This window comes from Manacus candei, unplaced genomic scaffold, assembly GCF_025592945.1.
Source record: "Manacus candei isolate 608988 ecotype Guabito, Panama unplaced genomic scaffold, ASM2559294v1 h1tg000076l, whole genome shotgun sequence".
Taxonomy (NCBI): Eukaryota; Metazoa; Chordata; class Aves; order Passeriformes; family Pipridae; genus Manacus; species Manacus candei.
The window spans coordinates 11,444,114-11,457,677 of record NW_026138124.1 but is presented as its reverse complement, the minus strand read 5'-3'; the positions used below and the strand labels follow the sequence as shown (position 1 = coordinate 11,457,677).

The 13,564-nt window shown below is 45.5% G+C and overlaps 1 long non-coding RNA gene across 2 annotated transcripts; it reads right to left on the bottom strand.

Moving 5' to 3' along the window:
* Positions 1-1,721: 1,721 nt before the first annotated feature.
* LOC127481099 (uncharacterized) lies at positions 1,722-9,526 on the bottom strand. Of its 2 annotated transcripts, XR_007908104.1 has the most exons (4): positions 9,427-9,526; positions 7,590-7,707; positions 2,818-2,913; positions 1,722-1,950 (listed from the first exon to the last, which is right to left on the bottom strand). It is a non-coding gene; the product is annotated as an uncharacterized LOC127481099 (long non-coding RNA). The 2 variants fall into 2 exon arrangements; XR_007908105.1 differs by lacking the exon at positions 2,818-2,913 and having other exon boundaries at positions 9,427-9,523.
* Positions 9,527-13,564: the final 4,038 nt, after the last annotated feature.

Genomic DNA, 13,564 nt, shown 5'->3' with positions numbered 1-13,564 from the left:
GAGAGGTTTCTCTCCATTGGTTTTGTAAGCTATTATTAAAAGGTCTTCAGCATGTCTGGAGTGTCACTGCTGCAGGTCCCTGCTGGCCATGTCACTTGGCACAGACACCCTCTGGAGCTCTGCTGGGGCAGGTGTCAGGAGTCTGAATGCTGCAAAGCCACCTCTTGCACTTTGGTGTGTTCCAGTCTCCTCTTTCCAAGCTGCTGTACAGCCTCGTGGAAGGACTGTTAAAAGGCAACACTAATGGCACTGGCTCAAGATTCTCTTGCAAGCTTAAATGTACCAAAGTTTCAGCATTGCTGCCTTCACAGTTCCATGTTTTGGGGTGGTGTATCCCTTGCTCCCCTTCAAGTCCAAACCTTTTGGTTAGCTAGGAGTTCTTTTGACTGAAAAAGCCATGTCAGTGTAAGCCCAAGATGGTTTAGGGTTTGGGAATAACTTCTTTCCCTTCCTTTTCTGTGATTTCAACCGTATCTGGACTTGGGGATTTGCTGAGCTTCAACAATCCCATTATAACCAAAGCAATGCAATTTGCCTGTAGACAAGCTCTTAATGTCATTTACAGTGATTATACCTGTGTTAAAATCACAGTATTGGTCCAAAGCAATGCGTTGTTTTAAACGGTTATTTTAAATAATTGTAAAACTAATTGGTCAGCCTTTTAAATATCTTTTCTTCAAATACTTTTCCTCTCCTCTTTGATGTATTGATATTATGAGGCCTCCTCTCGTTGTCTCTCAGTGACTCTCAGGTGCAGCCAGACTCACCTCATGGCAGTGTCACAGTGATATTGTGCACATCAGACTTTGGGACAGGGTGGGCTCTTCATCCCGGGAAGCCACAGCCAGCGTGGGCCCGGGAGCGCTGGGCAGGGCCGGGCTCTGCCTGGAAATTACCAGGACATTAATTACTGCCAGAAGAGGAATGGAACTGGGAACACACGAGTTGCTATCAGCTTCGTAAATGAGTCACCAAGAGAGAGAAAAAAACCTCCTATTAAATCAGGCTCTTCTTACACCATCAACTTGTCAGAAGTGTGAGACCTGGGCAAACGCTTTCAGCATCTGAAGAGATGATGCCTCTGCAGTGCGCTCGGTTTCGTCCTGTCTTTAAACATTTTCTAATGCCAAACAAATGCCGTTCGGGTTTATGTGCTCAGACTAACAGTGACATCCAGTGGCTGAGCGACCCAACCACGGGAACAGTCACTGCGGGTGGAGCGGCCGAAGGGATGTTTGCGGTGATTTAGATCAGATGGCGTTTATAGTGAATATGTAATATGCCATCCTCGGGACTTGTGTGACAGCCAAACCACTCTCACCTTCACACTTGTTCTCTTGGGAGGACGGTGGTGAAGGTGCAGTGTCTAGAGGAGGGATCACTGTGAGTCTCCTGCAGTGGTGGAGACTGGGCACAAATTGACTCCGGGTTTAAAACTCTCCTTTCATCTCTCCAGACCAGTCTCACTGAGTCTGTGAGCACTTTGGGCATGAGCAAAGCTGATGGCTGTTCTGAGAGCTGCCTGAGCACTGGGGAACACGCAGGGCTGCAGCAGCAGTGCTGGTCCAAGATGTGGAAGGTTGTTTGATGTGCTCCTGAGTGCTCCAAAGCCTTTAGAAGGAAAATACACTCAGAAAAGGCAACTAGAACTGATAGTGCAGTGTCATAAACACTGCTGGGGTTTCTCTGAGCCCCTGGAGCATCTGATCAGAGTACATGCAGAGTGGAAAGTTTATTTATTACTGAGAGGTGATTCATTACTGGCCTTGGGCCCAAAGGCAGCAGCTGGAGCCACTCTTGCCAAATGGGACCCTTGCGGCCATGGGCACATCACAGGTGAGGGATAATCCATTTCTCTTTGGGATGGCTGCTGCACCTCTCCTGATGGCAAACATCCATCCTCCTCTTACTGCTCAGCTTCTTGAGAGCCATTTGTGTTTTGTTTGTGGTCTGCAAGTTAAGGGAGAGCTTAATGACATAGAATTCACAGAGCTGTAGGATGGTAATGATGACAGCAGTGCCACGTTCTAGGAACAAGCCTGGGTTCAGAGAAACCTCGCACAGAGCACCACCGGCTCCCAGAGGCCTTCTGACATTAAGAGTACAAATAGCTTGAGAGAATAAATGGTTGCTTCCAGCATGAACAGAGCTAATTTTAGACAGGAGTCCCTAATGTGCCTGTCGGTGCTTCCAAATGAATGATTAAAGATAAAAATAGATTTATCATGTTTTCCCTTGCACTGGGCCTCAGATCTGTGGGCAATACGGAATCACCTGCTGCAAACACCCATGTGAGCCTGCCCTAATGTACTCTGGAAATGATTCCACAGTGTCCATTGAGCACAGCTAATTGCACTGTCACAACTGGAGACATTCCCATCCTGATTGCAGTTAAAGAAGCACCTGGTAAATTTGTTTTGACTTTGCTGTCTCCTGGTTAACGTAAAAGTGCAGGGGATGTAAGGCCTGTTCTGTGCTATACTTCATTTTCTCCTAAGAACCTGCCAGTGAACTGCACACACAATGACAAATGTGCTTTGTAAGGCTGATCTGAACATAGATATTGTCTTTTTCTGTTTGTTTTCCCCACAAATCTTTGTTTAGTTTAGTGGTTTTGTTTATTTACTGTATAATTGAACTTTTGAAGACAGCATCCATTTCAGAAAAATTTTTCTCCTAAAATAACTCCATGTCACTTATCTCTGTCTTGTGGCCTGATTTCTAACAAATATATCAGATATATATGTTAAAATATTCATAGCACCAGTAAAACAGAAATATTGCGACATCATCACTGGAAGCCTTAAACACACACACCTGTAAATTCTGTCCGTGTCACGGGGGTGCAGTGTACCTGTGGCAGCTCCTCCCTGAGCATCCACAGGGGCTGGCAAAGCATCCTCCCCAAAATACCTGATGAGGAGATACCTTCACCACACCTGCTCAAGGCCCAAAGTATTTCACTCTTTTTATAGGCACATCATTCATCAAAAAAGTTAACAGATTTTGTATCTAAGTGTTTAATTAGCAACTAAAGAGTAAGGCCAGAAAAAATCAGTTCATTGTTTTTCATGGATACAAAGTACATTTGCCTTCACTATGCAGAGCAATACATTTATAGTAAGACTTTATTCTTTCAAGGTTCACGGGTCAAGATTAATCAGTTGTGACCTTGGCACACAGCTCTTCTCTTCATGAAGTAAAAGCTGAGCAAGGGAATCTGAAACAAGGACCTGTACGTTTATATAGAACTGGGTCTGATTGAATGGTTGAAATGTAATTGAACAGCAAAAATAACATTCCTTTACAGAGGGAGAATTAAAGACCTTTGGAAAAAGAGAGGTGAAATATGAGTAATTTTTCAGTGAAGTGACATTATGAATTAATCTCTAACATGGCTGAGGTTGACAGTTACAGTTCCTTTCCTACTGTAATCCTTTCTCCAGAGCAGTTCTTCCTGCTTAAAATATTCAGAGAGAAAGATACAAACATCAACATTTGAAATGTGAGGTGCTTTGATGGCAGAGTGTTCACTGCCAAACAGAATTCACGTTTGTTTCTGCTTGGCATCTTTATTTACAGAAACTTTGAATGTTTTATTTACCTCATATGTTCTGTAGTAGCAAACCAGACTCTAGCAGGGTAATAGGTTGCTGCAATCACCCTGGCAGTTCCAACCACAAGCAACAGGACCAGATTCCCTGCATCCCAACTCCACTGGGACCTTTCAGGAGAGCAAAGCTCCTGCCTCAGCTGTCTGAGTTCACAGACCTCTGCCTGAATGACAAGGAGCAGCTTTGGGCTATTTCCTGACAGGGACTTTTCAGTGATTATTTACCTAAATAGGGTTAAGGGTTAGGGTTAGTTAGATATTTGGATATTCAGTTATTATTTACCTAAATAAACTCATCTCTTTCATTCTTCGTTTTTTTATACCCCCTGAGCATCCCAGACCTCTGCCCTGCTGTACCAGTGTGGTTTCCCTTGACAAGGGAATTCCTCAAGCACTGTTTTTGGCTAGTTTAAGATTATTTTGTGCTCCTTGTTAGCCTTGGCCCACCAGACAGTCTTGACCTGAGAGTTTTGATGATTTTTATTTGTGCCTCTGAAAACAAGAAGCCTTTGTAGTTCCATGCATAATCCTGGCTTGAAAGCCCCTGTGCTGCTTGGGCTCTGGCTGCACTGATCTGTTCTGTGGTGCTCAGCTCTCTTCACAACCCTTTTCAAATCGTCCACTCTACAGTTTAGCAAATCTTCACCTATTTCCACAGATGTAGAAGCAATTCCAAAAAGGAGTATTTTTGCTTAGTGATGTAGTTTTCTCTGCCCTGCTCTATCCTACACATTATCCACTAAAGTATACACATGGCTACATAGAAAATGCATGACTGTCACCATCAAGAGGAATTCTTTTGAGCCACAACCTTTCTTCCTATTTCCTTGTGGTTTTATGAGCTTCCCTGCCGAGACTAATCAATATGTAAACCTCAGCACGTTTGTAGCTGGTCTCATCTTTGTATATTAAAAGTTGTATTTCATAGCTTCTAGGTCTTGTAATTTCATCAAATCTTCCATGATATTTACCTTTTCCTTAACTCCTACAGGCAAGGGGTTTGTTACTTTAAATATTCTATTCATTTTTGCAGTTGTTGACAAAAACTTGCAAATCTGACCCTGCAGGCTTGAAGATTTCTAGGGGCATTTGCAAAGCACAAAAGCTTAAAGTGAGGCACTATTGTAAAGCTTGGCTCAAGAGGGTCTTCATCCTGATTCACGTGTTTGGAATTGCAGGACTCTAACCTACTGTTCATCCTCTCTAATACCTCATATTGATGTTCCAGCCAGAGGAAGGACTCAGGAGCCAGCCTGTTGGGGCTGTTGGTGGCCCTGGGGTAGCTCAGGTGCAGTACCTGCTCCCCAGCCACTCAGCCTGGGGCAGCAGTGCCAGCAGGGCTGTCAGCACGGCCAGGGAGGGCCAGCACTGCCCCACACCTGGGTGGCTGTTCCCTGTGCCAGCACTGTGTGCCCAGCACTGTGTGCCCAGCACTGCCCCACACCTGGGTGGCTGTTCCCTGTGCCCATCATCACACTGATTGGTGTTGTTTGAACCCAAACCAGGATTTCTACTGCCTTTTCATAAATCCACTGAATCATTTATATTTGTATTAAGGTTTATAATCTTGTTTTTGAAAAAGGAGCACTGACCTTTGGCTGGTGTCATTTGCTAGACTTCCTCCAAGCGATGCCGTCAGGAATTACAGGGATAATGAGGTGGAACAATTTATTAATCTGTCATCCCTGAGCAAATGGGCTACATTTGTTTTGGAGCCTTAATGTAGTGGTCATGGGTTAACCAGCTTGTAAAATCCCATGGGGTTTTCTTTCCAGGTAGGAATAGACTGGGATCTTACTGACTTACCGTATATCAAGGAAAATAACGGGTGAAATCTATAATTAGTGTAAAAACTCTGCGGATTTTCGTAGGGTCAGGAATTCACTGATGCTTTCACTGCTGCAATTCATTGCACCCACAGAGCTCTGGAGTGGCTTCAGCAGAACTCCAGCCAGCACTGCAACCTGCAGGTCCAGGAGCTCACCTGACAGATTTGGTCACCTGGGCTTGATACCAGAACAGCTGGAGTTCTCAGACATCAAACCCATAATTAAGGCCTTTATTGAACTGTTGATTTTTTTAAACTATACTTTTATATCCTTTTGTATCCTTAACTGCACAATTTATTGTAATTCACACAAAAATAACTGTGGCATTGACTTGCAGCTATTTAGTATTACTCAACAGTTTGGAAATTATCTCAGAACAGAGTTGATTGTGACACAGGCTGAAGCAATACAGTACAGTCCAATTCATCCTAATGCACATTTAAATATTCATGCTACAAGAAGATAATTGTTTTGAAGTGTTGGCTAGCAAACCCTGGAAAGTACAGTTTGCCTCAATCTTACAGCAAATTTGTTAAAGCATTTGGTATTTTCTGTAGGAGAGTACTAATGAGCCAGTGTTTGATACCATCGACATTTTTTCCTATTAACTGTCATGAAGAATTGTAAATGTGGTGGACACTTGTGGACAAGCATAACTCTTAGTGTCCTTTTCAGAACTAAACTTGTAGTGGGTTGTAGATCTAATTTTGGTAGTGAATTTAACCAAAAAACCCACCAGAACCCTTGGCATGAGACTATTGTCATGTGCAGAAAGTTTCTGGTGCCCTAACTTCCATCATAAGAGCTTGTAGGTTGTGCTTTTGGCTGGTGTAAGGATGAATTTCTTCAGCAACTGCTATTCCCCAATACGTATCCTGAGTTGAGGCAGAGAAGCTGTTTGTGTATGAGGTCAGTGGGAAACTGCTACTCCACAGCTAGAACACGGGGGCAAGAAATCAGCAAATTCGGCTTTGAATCAATGAAATCTTCCTTTAAGGCTGCTTGGCAGTTCCAGGTGTACTTGTTCTGCACTGAAATGCAAATCTACCATTTGAAAGATGCAAGTGTTTTCAGATTAATCAAAATTCCATTGTACTTTCCTCCTAAATTTCAGCTGCTCCTTTTCATTGCCCATCACACACACACTTGCTTCCATTTCACATTTTCAGCTAGTGTGTGCAGAAAGAAAATTTCATTATGAAAACCCCTGCTAGGAGTGTGCTGTGCTGCTCCCAGGGCATGCCCAGATCTAATCTGGGATTATCTCCCTCCCGACAGCTGCCTGCTGAACTGCTGCTCCCAGCCCAGACCTCGTGTCCCGCACGTTCCCGGGTGCTGAGTCGGCACAGGAGCGGGGCTGGCTCGGGGCTGGCTCCGGCCCCTCCTCGCGCCTCCAGAGGCAAACCAAGTGTCTGATACCACTTCTGGCAGCAGGAGCTGCACAGCCTGGTTGCTCAGGCACTGTCATTAGTCCTTGCTCTCTAAATCTTTCATAACAGCTATTGAGTACACTCTTATTATTTCACAACTCTGCACCTTTTTCTTTGCTGTTTGCTCTGATGCACCAACAGTAGAGAGCAGGAGCACATTTATGTGCTAACAGCCCAGATAACAGACATGATAAATAAACATATAGAAACCTGGAGGAACTTAATGCAGAGCCTTATTTCAATTTTTTTATGCATCCAAAAATCAATAAAGATTTTGTCATTCTCTTCTGACCTCTTACCTGACCTAGTTCTCTTTTAGTCTAGAATTATTCCTTCCCCTTTCCCCTCCTCCTCTGGTCTTCTTTCCAGAGGACCACTTTGGTAACTTTTAACTCCCTTATTAGCTAAGCTTCTGCAAGGACAGCAGAAGAATGAATTCCATGGGAAATTATGTGTGCAGACTTTCTCATTTGAAGAGGTGATTATCCTATAACAGTCTCCAACCACTCCACATTTGCCATCCACTGACAGTGCTGCAGGACTCCCAGTTAAATGATATGGCATAATTTTACATCATCTCACTCACTCTTCTAAAATCAAACTGCCCTTGCAGTGAGCAGCTGACACCTACAGCCATATGCTGATCTGTCTCAAAGTGCAATGTAAGCCTTTCTCTAGGATTTGCATTTTTGAAGGTAAATCTACAGATTCCCTCACCTGAGCAGACTCTCCACAGGAGCTGCAGCCAGTCAGCAGTCTTTACAGCCTCCCTTACTGTTTTCCTCTCTCTGACTCCCAATGTGCCTTGTCTGTTTTGATCTGCTCTTGTATTTTTCTGAGAAGATGAAGAACCAAAAAGTCAGGGTCTTGCATGGTACTCACATCCATCTCTCATCCCAAAGGAACTGGAATAGTCAGTGGTTCATCTGCATTCTCTTCCCCCCGAGTGACAGAGGGCAGAGCTTTGGTGGTCCCAGCCTTTCCTGGGAGGGCTCTGTGGGCCGTGTTCTCCCATGAGCTGCTCCCATGCCATTGTCCATTTGGCAGGACTGTTTGCCCCTGCTCTGGATCTGAGGTGGATCCCAGGCAGTGGCTCACTTGCCAGGCCAGGCTCAGCCCGTGTCAGGTTGGAGTGTTACCCACCCAAGTGCTGATGAGCACTCCTGTAGTGCTCTCCCAGTGCAAACTGTTATTTCTTATTTTGTCCTTCTGGGACACCTGAGCACAGGTGGACTTTTGTAGACATTAGTCATCTTTATCAGGCAAAAGATTTTACTCCATATAAACAAATAATTGGAAAATCAAGTTAGAATTTGATTCATCACATTGTTTTCCTCTCTTGATATAATTTAGAATCATACCAGAAGTGACTGATGTAATAGACTTCAAGGTTCATCTTGTAGTTACAAACTGTCTGGTGGCCTAGTCCAGGGTGAGCAGATTGATCAAATCTGGTAGGCAAGGGCTGAAGTATCAGACTCCAGAATCCTTGGATGCATTTTAAACATCCAATTCAAATAAATGCAGCTTACAGGAAGAGTTCTACCTATCATGTTTAGGGCAGAGAGAAGGTCTAAGTTAGGATATTGCTGACACCACTGCTGTACTGCGATTAAAATATGGCTTTTGATTAGTAAACAGATGGATTTTGATCTGCATCATGAGCCTGAATGAATTTGTTGCCAGTTCTTGAAGCGATTTGTGTTCTTGGAATGAAACTACCAAACAGTAACAGATGTGAGTACATTGAGCTGTCAAGAGCTTAATGAAGTAAAACAGAGATCACTACTCAGTTTCAGAGAAGGGTTAAGGGGATCCCTTTTTGAAAGATAATTATTTAGGACAGCACACCTGTCATTAGGCCGCAGAAGATACCAAAAATTAACCACTATCTCACATGAATTCTCGCTCTGCCACATGTGGTTGAAATGATAGACAGAGTTGTAGCTCAAAATTAATTGAGCTTTCAAATCGGGACAAAGTGGGAGAAAAAATTATCTAGGATTATTAAAAGCAGTTGAAATTGCCAGCACAGCACACTTTGCAGTAGTATGAAACATTCCCTTTCAACTCTTAATAGTATAAAGACAATTTGGTACCCAGAACACTGACAGTTAAATGCAGCACAGTACATGCAGCCATACTGACACTGCTTTCAGCAAGGTGTGGGGAGAGAGAGCAGAGCCTGGCCCTGGCAGAGGCTGTTGGAGTGTTCAGACAGTGCCCAGCACCAGCAGGGCTCCCACCCGAGGCCTGCCCGGGTGAACTGTGACGCTGTGCAGGAGCAGAGCTGCTTTCTGTGCACAGCCGAGAGGGGTGGGAGCTCCATCAGGGGTTACATCTCCTGCTGGCTGTGCCTGGATGACCCAGGCCGTGGAAATCAATGAAGGCAGCAGCTGCTCCTCTCCATGATGTGGAGATGCACGTGTGGAGTCACAGTTAGAGCTGTGAACATGCTCTGTCGGGTTTTGTCCCAAGTGGAATGGGGTGTAAAAGCTCAGCCTTGGGTCAGGTCTGCAGAACTACCCAGAGGCCCACAAATCTCACAACCCACCAGCTGGTAGGAGCCTCCCCTCCTCTCCCCATGTGATGTGTGGCTGGGGGAGATCACCTTCCAGCAAGGTACAGTGACATTTGCAGTGCTTATCTGATCACAGAGCCACAGAGTCACAGAAACACAGAACCACAGAACCACAGAGTCACAGAATCACAGAATCATGGAATCACAGAATATCCTGAGCTGGAAGGGACTCACAAGGATCAGCCCTGCACAGGACCATCCCCAAGTCACACCATATGCCTGAGAGTATCATCCAGATGCTTCTTGAGCTCTGTCAGCCTTGGTGCTGTGACCACTTCCCTGGGGAGGCTGTTCCAGCACCCAACCACCCTCTGACCCTTCCAGTGTGAACAATTTAGGTAAATCATCAATCTTCATTAATCATGTTGCTGTTGTAAAAATTACCATTGTGAGAAATGAGTATCTGCAGGATTAAAATGCCTTTCCTGAGTACTTTCAGGGAGCAGTGTTTCTGTAGGTGTAGGGGCTGGTGACCATGGCAGTGTGTGCCTGGGGATGGGAGGGCTCTGATGGTGGTGGTGGGCTCAGGGGGGATTCTGTGCAGGTTGCTGTGTGTGAGCAGCTTCACTTATGCAACTCATGCTATTAAAATCAGTCACCTGGTGATGGCCAATACAGAGGCTCTAAAGCCTGGGAAAAGAGACAACATGTCTGGCAGGGAAAGTGCAGAAAGGAGATAGAAGCCTTTGTTACTTTCCCTTTCTGCAGTACAGAGGATGCACAGAGCTGACCCTGGGGTTCCTCTGCAGAACAGCAGATTTATAATCCTTAGGAGATTGCTGCATTTTTACAGGAGATTTGGGTGAATATATAACTGCCTCCATAGGAGCCTTTCATCATTTAGCATCCTACTGATGCTCACTTTTCCTCTCCACAGGAATCCTGACCCCAAATGATTGTAAATTACCAGGCAGAAATCTTTGATCAGTCACCAATTAGCTCCCTTCCTTCCAACACGAAAAGCTCTGTATGAGGGGGCTCTGGTGGCTTCAGTATGGAGAGTTAACATTTGAATTCAGCACATTGGGAGGTTGGTTACCTGTTACTTGTTCCTGAACTGAAAATTTCCTCTGTGGCTCTTCTTTTATAGTGTTGCTTTCAATGTCAACACAAACCCAGTGTGTACATATGAATACTGGTACTTTCTCCATCTTAGAAAGACTGAAATGGCATGGCTGGCCCTGTGCTTGGCTGCAGCCCATGCTCTCAGGGATCACATTGCTCCTGCGTTTTCACAACTGCACAGAGAAAGATTTGCTTTCCTTTTGAATGAAGGGTTTTTCAGTTGTAATGCTGCACAATTTTTATATTTCTAAAGATTTAATGATACTTTCCAAATGGGAAACTCTATTTTTAAGGCTGAGTGTCAGCATGGCTTCAGCCAACACACAAGGGACTGAAGGCCCCTTGCCCTGAGCTGGGGTGGGGCTCACCAAGTGATCCTGTTTGTAGGGTCAGGTTTGGTGTTTGCAAAAGTTTGACCTTCTATAAACTATTGTTGAGTTTTAGCATGTTCTCAAGTTCTCATCTTGTAGTAAGTTTAGGACTTTTATTTTTTTAACTCTACATTGTCTTACTTACTCCTTCCCAGTGGGAAGTGCCCCACATACTGAATCCAGCAGTGGCAGCCACAGAATTAGACTCTCACTTCCCCTGTGAAAACATTGCAAAGTTTCTCTTGAATTTTGTTCTACTTTTGTTAAACCCATGCAGTGATTTTTAACTGTAAAATAAGTTTTACTGACTCTTGCCCTCCCAAAGCAGATATCTAAAATAAACCCAGTGATCATTAGCTTGCTATGTTACAGTAACCACTAAAAAACAGGGGAGATATTGGTGTCACCACTGAAACAGGCAGATCTTGTCATGGAAAAAAAGCTCTTGAGGTAGAAAAAACAAAACAGCCCAAAACAAGTGGTGTCAGGGTAAACAGAGAAGGGTGAGAAGTCCCTTTCCTAAGGCCTTTCTTAGCAAATCCAGGAATGCCCAGTGCCACTCTGGAAGTGGGTTCCTCATGCCCTGTGGAGCTCTGTGGATGCCCTGCCAGCTCTGTGGGGCTGCCTGGGTATGAGGGGCTGCTGGAGCTCAGCAGCTGGGGAGAAGCATGGCTGAACTGTCCTCTTCTGCCATTTTTTAAAAGAATAAAACAGTTCCATTCGTTCTTTATTTTTCTTTCACTTGTTATTTTACAAAAAGAAGCCTTTTCCTGCTAGGATGTCTTAAAGTAAATGTGTTGTAGGAATTTGTTTTTTATGGATATGTCTTCAGTCACAATCAGTAGATAATTGCATTAAACTGTCTTTACCTGGAGAGGTTTGAAAATCATGTTAAACCAAACAGTCACGTAACTGCCCAAATGACAGATCATTTACAGACTGAGATCCTCCCTTTTCCCCCAAACCAAAAGTCCTTTCAGAGGAAAGGTGTTACCACCCACCACCTGTCTCTCCAGCTGTCAAGATCTTGAGTCCATTCATTAACCACAGGCAGCTCTTTAAAATTCTGCCCCTGGTCGTACATTTTCTGGAGACTACTGAGCTGAGCTGACAAATATCCTCTCTGTGCTGGAGGCTGGGTGATGGGCCCTGCTCTGGGGGAGAAGGCTTTCTCCACCATTTTGGTCACGTTCCTTTAACTGTCCGTGATGGAACCAGCACTTGGCACAGGGCACAGGGCTGGCGTGGGGCCAGCTGTCTGTCACCTCACGGCTGTGTCACCCTGGGCTCTGAGAACCCACTGGGCCATCCTGGGCAAAGCTGAGTACTGGCTTTGCACTGGTCTGTGCCCAAATACAAAGTTTCAAAGGTCTATTCTGTCTGGAGTTTTTTTAGAAGTGAGTCACAAAAAATTACGGGTAAAAATAGGGGGAAAGTGGATTTTCTTCCCTTTGCTACACTGGTTTTATTTATGGCCCAGTTACAGCATAACAGCTTGCTGAATATCCAGGAGGCCACTGGGCAATCTACAAGAAAATGCAATCCACAAGCAAAGGAGCAAGGGAAGAAGGAAAGCAACTTGCCCTGTGGCACAAATAAAAGTGAACCCCAACAATAGCATGTGCTTAGGGAACACAATGAAGCAAAGGCTGCTTCAGTGGTGATGGCACGCATCCCTAACTGCTGCTCTGGGAGCACCCCGAGGGCACTGCCCACATGGGTGACCCACGCACGTTTACACCCTGCCAGGGGCTCACCCTTGTTCTGCAGAGGAGAAACAGGCATTTATTTAAATCAAAAGTGACTGCAACAATCCAGCACAAACATTCCATTTCAAAGCCATTACTCCCACTCTTCTTCCAGCCCTCCCTGCCAGCAGAAGGCCAGGGAAGGTGCTGCTCATGGTGGGTTTGGGCTACCATGCCAGGGGCTCTTCCCATCACTGCTGTGGTCAGTGGGCTCCTTGTCCAGGGTTCCCCAACAACAGCCTGGTGCTGGTTCAGTGACTGTGGTGTCCCTGTCCCTGCGTGTGCCCATGTGTCCATGTGTGCAAGGGCACAGTGGGGCAAGGGCCTGTCACAACTGGGGGCAAAATGACTGCAAGTTGCTGATGGAGCCCTGGGACACAGTGGGCAGCAGCAGCCAGAGCAGGAGCCAGCTAAGCAGAAATATTGGCCTACATTTTTTTCTCTGCCTGGTGGAAGGCATGTGAGTTTCTATGGCAACTTGTGTTTTCTGTTCGTCAGGCCTACTGACTCACTTCTGGGGGAGCCGTGGAGAAAAAAGATTTGTTTTCTTTCCCTGCCAAGTCAAGTGGCTCCTTTCCTGCAGCCCAGAGCTCTCATCTGAGGGCTTCTGGTTGGGATTTGTGGCTGGTGTGGCTTTGCAGCATCAGTTTAGGGCCACAAGACAAGACAGTTGAACGTGACAACATCCTCATCCCCTTGGGGAATCCTTGGCAACGAGTTGAGTTTCTCTGTGTCACAAGAGGCCTCCAGCCCAGCTGACACCCCGGGATGGCCGGGCTGGCGCTGGTGGCAGCACAGGCTGTGCAGGAGGGCAGCACGGGGGCTCCTGGCACAGGCCTGTGCCACGGGGTGGCTGGAGCACACCCCCCGGGTGAGCTTGTGAGTGCTGATGGCACAAAATGATCAGAGAGGCCCAAAGCAGTCGTT